The sequence below is a fragment of the Ornithorhynchus anatinus genome, chromosome X5 (assembly GCF_004115215.2).
Source record: "Ornithorhynchus anatinus isolate Pmale09 chromosome X5, mOrnAna1.pri.v4, whole genome shotgun sequence".
NCBI classification, from domain to species: Eukaryota; Metazoa; Chordata; class Mammalia; order Monotremata; family Ornithorhynchidae; genus Ornithorhynchus; species Ornithorhynchus anatinus.
In genome coordinates this window covers 33,376,017-33,382,810 of record NC_041753.1, presented here as the reverse complement: position 1 = coordinate 33,382,810, position 6,794 = coordinate 33,376,017, and positions in this window count along the sequence as shown.

Here is a 6,794-nt window from a genome sequence, read left to right as displayed (position 1 = left end):
ATATGAGTACCTGATTATATAAGGTATGTATTTGTGTACATGCATAAATATACTAATATGCCCATATGTGTTAGTACAGGCTAGATATTATTAATTTATACAAGTACATTATTGTTCATTGTGATTGAGATTTTTAAATATAGAAATATTTAACAAGGTGCCACATTCCAGTGAGGCCTGTTTAAAATATGTGTGTAGTTTGCACATTTTAATCGGTGGTTATTATCTTGATATAATGAGAGTTGAATTTTATAGCCAGGAACATGGCGTGCACAGTGCCTATTTATGTCTTATGTTTTATATTTATAAAAATGCAACTATAGACTAATATTGGTAAGATCTTGGATTTAAATACAGAATGGTGACTTCTGAAGATCACAATACAGAGTGTTTGTATGATGTCTACACTTATAAGCCAGTAGCAAATACCCTGTGGTGATAGAAATGTGTGCTAGCAGTAGTTTGATCCTCCCATAAAATTGTCCCCTATAATTGTGTACATTTAAAAAATCATTAAAATCTTTAACTACACAAACCCCTCCCCCCCCCCAAAAAATAGTCTCTGCCCTCCCCAGTTATGAAATCACTCGCTCGTAACAAAGTACCAAGACAAGATTCCGTTTCAGGCCGCCCTGAATGCCCCCAATATCCGGCCTCCACACTGAACTCATTTCCCAGCCTTTTAGGGATTTGAGCACCGATGAGGAAAATCTGGTTCGCTTCGTCCCCAGAAGTAACTCGGTCAATAAATGAGATGAATTATCTTGCATGTTGATGTCGATTGACATCTGAAAATGTTCTAGAGAGGCCACAAATCTATATAACAATGCAATGAACTTTAATATATAATTATGCATGTACATAAATACGGTAGTGTAAGTATGCGAGGCCAAAGAAAGAAAAAAGGAGAGAGGGCGCAAGGAAGACGTCCTTATCCACTCGTAAATGAACTACTGTTTAGCCCTCTAGCTGATTAAATGAAGGTCGAAGGCCTAAACGATCTCCTCCGAAAGAGAAGGAGGTAGGCCTCTGGTAACCAGTCGATCCCTCTCTGGTTCGATCCGCAAGAATTCCGTCTCCAAGAGCCCCTGGATGCTGTGGCCGCGATCCGAATCCCTGTCTCCGCCAGCGGCCTGAGCCCCACTTCCTGGGGAGACTCTTTTCTCGGGCCCTTCCCCCTTAGAGACCCGTGTCATTCCCGTTTTCCAGCTGTCCCGTCTCACGCTGCTCCGGCCGGATCGCAGAAAGCCCTTCCCATCCTAGTCTCCACAGTCGGCCGGCTGGGGGCGGGGGGAGGGGGTTCCGGTCAACCGGGAGGGTGGTTAGGGGTCGACCTCTCGACTGGTGGAGTGGCTCGGGTCGACCGGGAGGGTGGTGAGGAGTCGACCTCTCGACTGGTGGAGTGGCTCGGGTCGACCCGGAGGGTGGTGAGGAGTCGACCTCTCGACTGGTGGAGTGGCTCGGGTCGACCCGGAGGGTGGTGAGGAGTTGACCTCTCGACTGGTAGAGTGACTCGGGTCGACCGGGAGGTATCCTGAACAAGGTCGGCCACCTCCGCACCACCTGTCAAAGCTTAAAAGAGGCCACTCCGAGCCGGTGTCTCCTCCGCTCCCTTCTCCTTCCCCTCGGGGAAGAAATATCCAAACAGGGTCAAAAGGTCCCTACGTCTGCCACTTCATTCTGCGAACTTCTCGGGAGCCCGGGCTTCTCCGCTTTTCCGGAGCTGAAGCAGGGGCTCCCGGGCCACCACAGCGACAAGAGCCTCCCCCCGCCCCCCCACCCCCACCCTATGGTCGACAACCTGCTACATTCGGTAGTGCAGACCCAGCCAGGGCACCCCGGGCTGGCCCTTGCGGAGGGGGCCAAGAGTGGCCGAGGTGTGGGAAGAGGAGCTAGGAGGGAATGAGAAGGGGTAAGGGGAATAAGATGCGGGGGGCGGGGAGTGAACAAAGAGCTGCTCAAAAGGAAGAAGCTTTGTGGGGTGGTCGGGAGCGGAGAGCTCCCCTGCCCCCTGGATTGGAGTCCAGCGGCCCGTGGTTGCGGCCCTACCCCCCGGGGGGACGGGGACGGTGTGACGGGACAGGAGAGATAGCAAGTCGTCGGGGACCTCCCATAACTGTAACTCTAGCTGGTCCCGGATGTGCCGCGCAGGATGCTGCGTGCCTGCCTTACTCACAGCGCCCCGCTCTCGCTCGCTCTCCTCCTCCCCAGGAAGAGAGGTGAACTAGGAGAGGAGCCCCAACTTAATAGGGGGGAGGGCACGGCATATTCGAAGGAGGGAAGGGTGCTCAGAGAACGGGGTGGGGGAGGGGAAGCGCGCTAGATCGGGGGTGGAAGTACATCGAGAAGAAGGCGACTTTGAATTCAGAGCCAGTGCCCAGCGTGCTTCCTCTTTAAATCTTAGCCTCATCACTTCGAGCCCAAGTCTCCCTTGAGCTATTCCGCAACTCACGATTCTTTATCCTATTCGTTTCTGCGATTTTAAAAATTCCAAAAGTATTTCAGCGAACAGAAACTGAATGCAAATAAAAACACCAACAGAAACCAGCCGCAGATACTGTCAAAGAGCAGTAAGCTAGAAGCTAGGCGTAAAGGTAGAACAAATCTTGCACTCGCACTGGGCCCTGAAGCTCAAAAATTGGCTTCTGCCGGACCAAGGGAAAACCAGAGTTACCCTTACCGTATAAGCTAGCCACTTGAGATGAGGTGAATGTGGATGTTCGCCTGGGTAATCGCCCTCACAGCCAATTCTGCTTTCTTTTTGGAGTGCGTTTATATTAACCGTTATTTTTAAAAGGGTAGAGAGCACTTTTTAAAAGAAGCACTCAGACAATTAAATAACGTTCTGAAAGGGCAATTTATCAAATGTGCACTGAAATATGACTTGCAGAGTACCACATTTTCTTTGTGAGCAGTCAGATGTCTTTGAAAATAGGCATTCTTATTGTCCATAAGTCATAGACACAATTCTTAGAATATTCATAATTAATATTACCATTAATATTATTTTGGATGTTAAAGCAAATAACGCATATGTTAAGCTGATGTCATTACCAAATAAGGTAAAGGTGACAACTGAAAAGCAGTCCAGAGAGAGCAAGAGAAAAAGAGAAAGGGGGAGGAGGAAAAGAAAGAAAAAAGAAATGAACAGATCTGGATTGGTGAGTGCAACATTTTGGTCACTAAACCTGAAAAATGGAAGGCAAGGTAGCTTTGATATCCTTTATATGATTTTTCTGCCCTGAATGGGCAGGTGGGGAGTTGGCAAATAGAATGTTCATATCTATCAGTTGATTGAATACTCTTAACCTTCTATTTATCCAGGACACTCGTGCATGAATCAAGTGAGGGTTCAAGTTATGTGATTGAAATACAAGTTGCCCAAGCATTCCTAAAGGTAGATGAGGATTGGAAAATCCAATACAGAATGTGGGATAAAAATCATGTACTGAAGAGTAAAATGAAATTATTCAATACCAGTTGCAGTGTTTACAGGAAGAGAATCAAGCTGTCATGTTTCCATACAGCAACACTGGTGGAGGCAGAGTGGAAAGGGAGATGGGGAAGAGAAAAGGAGAAAGGGAGGAGAAAAAGACTATGATGTGATAGCTAGAAAGATAGTTTGTTTACAACTGACACAAGTAAAACCAAGATGAGAATCTTCTAAACTATAATCTGTAAATCTACTTCATGATACCACAATTAATCTATCCATTTTACTCAACCTTTTGAGAATACAGTCTTGTGCTCTCTCTCCAGAGTCACCGATTTCCTGCCTTACTATTCTCCTCAGTGTCAGATGATTTGGCTCAGTGCTTACTCCGAATGCTCTTACCCCATGTATAAGAATAAAATGCATCATCAGATTGCACCCAGAAAATGATCCCCCTACATTAAAAAGCTGAGTATACACAAGGTGGCATCTATACATTGTACATACTGATTGTTTATTTGGGTGTTATTCATCATTTGTACATTCAGAGAAACTTACTAAAGAAAACATTTAAAAAGATAATGAAATATAAATTTTTAAGTCTTTCTCTTTACTGTTTCCTGGTTACTGTTTCCTGGATTCTGTTTTGACTCGTTTAACAAGCATGCTACATAAAATGTGAAATCAAGAGTTCTCGTAATTAATTAGAAAACTGTAAATGATTTGCCTGAGACTTAACTGTACCTAGAAAATTGTCTTGCAATATGAAAAGAATTGTTTCTTCTATGTGTGCCATTCAATTCCAAAGAATTGAATGTTTGGAATGTTAACTAGTTCCAAAGATGTAATTATATTTGTAAAGGGACTCATGAACTTGAACACATTTTTAAAGTTTTCTCTATCATTTTGCAAAAAATACATATAGATTTGGGTTGAAGTCAAAGTAATTTTGTAATGCTTATTAGATTTTTATGTGTGCTATTTAATTTTGACTCGTGGGAGTAGTTGAAGTGAAAAAAATCTGTTGCCCTTTGTTCAATATCCTTATCTATAAATGTGTATCAATCCTATACCTTGTGTTTTACATTTGAATGCTGATTCATTTTATGTTGTAAACTCCTAGAGGCTAAGAAGACTGTGTTTCTCTTCCCTTCCTCCCCCAACCCCCACCACTAGAGAGGTAACCCTTAATCCCAGCTCTGCCACTTGCCTGCTGTATGATCTTGGGAAAGTCACTTAACTTCTCTGTTCCTCATCTTGTTCCTCTGTAAAATAAGAATTAAATACCTGTTCTCCCTCCTTCTTATATTGTGAGCCACATGTAGGACAGGGACTGTGCCCAACTTAATCATCATGTATCCACCCCAGCGCTTAGTAGAGTGTTTGGCACATAGTAAGAGCTTCAGAAATACCCAATTATTATTATCGTTGTCATTATTTTTAGTGTAATGCCATGCACATTGTGGGTGTGTATTTTTAGATGATAATCAGAAGGCTATGCAGAAGGTTCAGTGGGTAATTCCATTTTAATAAGATTAATATGTTTCTTTACTGAAATTACAGATTGATGAGTCATAATCTCTTCAAGACCCTAAATCTCCCTTTTGAATTTAAGGGGGTAAAAATCATTATTTCAGGCTATTAAATGACCATCTAGTCAATTCATATAATTGAGCACTGACTTTTCACTGAAAAAAGTAACCAGTGGCCTAAAAGCAAAAAAGACAACCACTTATTCAGGCAGCCACTGAGAAACTCTGGTGTAACATGTAATTATTTTCATTTAGTGACCTTAAATGCTGATCCCCTGATCATAACTCTAAAGGACTGGAAATGCATGATCCTCCATTTTGCTGGCATAGGGCTGTTACTGTCCAGTGAGCCTAAGTATCATTCCTAAAATGGGGCAGCTTTTTTTTTAATGGTCCTTGTTAAGCGCTTACTGTGTGCCACTGTACTGAGCGCTGGGATAGATACAAGCTAATCAGGTCGGACACAGTCAATGTCCCACATGGGGCTCACAGTCTTAATCCCCATTTTGTAGATGAGGAAACTGAAGCACAGAGAAGTTGAGTGACTTACCCAAGGTCACACAGAAGGCAAGTGACAGAACTGGGATTAGAAACCAGGTCCTTCTGACTCCCAGGCCTGTGCTCTATCCACGAGGCCACACTGCTTCTCAGCAGCATGAAATTGGGGGCGTTATCCCTTCTGGTCCAAGTCAGAAAGGTGTTCCTGAATACTACTGAAGGGACTTGGCAACACTTATACCAGCCAAATGTCTGTCCAAAGTTATGTGAACTGCAAGAGCAGAAAAGGCAGAAAAAAACCAGCACTTTGCTGTCATGCATGCTTTTTCTCAATGGAAGCTTGCCTCTAAGGTGAACCTTCTTCCTTCCATCTTCCTTGGCTCTCTTCTATCTCCAAGTCCTGCTTCCCATTCTATTCACCAGGATGAAGCCCCACTGATCCGGATTCTTCACTCTCCTGTACTGCAAGGCGAATAGGTAACAATGAGAAAATTAGCAACAATGAAAATCCAACAACTGGGGGAGCCTTTTGCAGGCATGGTGAATGTTTCTGCAGATTCATACAACTAAATCTGCTCTGGGGATTATTCATTCATTCATTCATTCATTCAATTGTATTTATTGAGTTCTTTCTGTGTGCAGATCACTGTACTAAGCACTTGGGAAAGTACAATACAACAGTAAACAGTAACATTCCCTGCCCACAATGAGCTAGTACGTGCCTGGCACATAGTAAGCACTTAAAAAATACCATAAATTATTAGAGTGGGGGAGTCAGAGATCAATACAAGTAAATAAAATTACAGATATGTACTAAGTGCTAAGGGGCTGGGAGGGGGGAAGAGCAAAGGGATAAATAAAACTGATGTGTACATAAGTGCTTTGGGGATCACGTCATCAGCATGCTCACCATATTGGCAGGAACACTTATTGTACTCAAGTGGCTTCCTTGCCGTCTTGGAGTCTCATATCTATGATTTAGTTATGTCAATTTGATTAGAGAGGTTCAGTGATCGTAAATCTTTTCTTCATCTCTCTGTCTCTACTGTGACCACACATAGCTCGAGAAGAAAAAAGATGCAACAGTTGGTGTGATATGCTGAGCAGGGGGGCAGACTGATAATGTTAAGATGTTAAGTAATAGCACCACAGGTTTATAAGTTGAGGGCAAAAGGGGTCTTAAAGTTAACAGCCCACTAAGAAGAATGAATGGGAATATCAACAAGTCTCAAGTTCGACCACCTAATAATATTGGTTTGGCTGCCAACAAAATTAAAACAATAAATATTCTTATGGAAACTTCCATTTTCATATAGTTTACTATGTTTTAA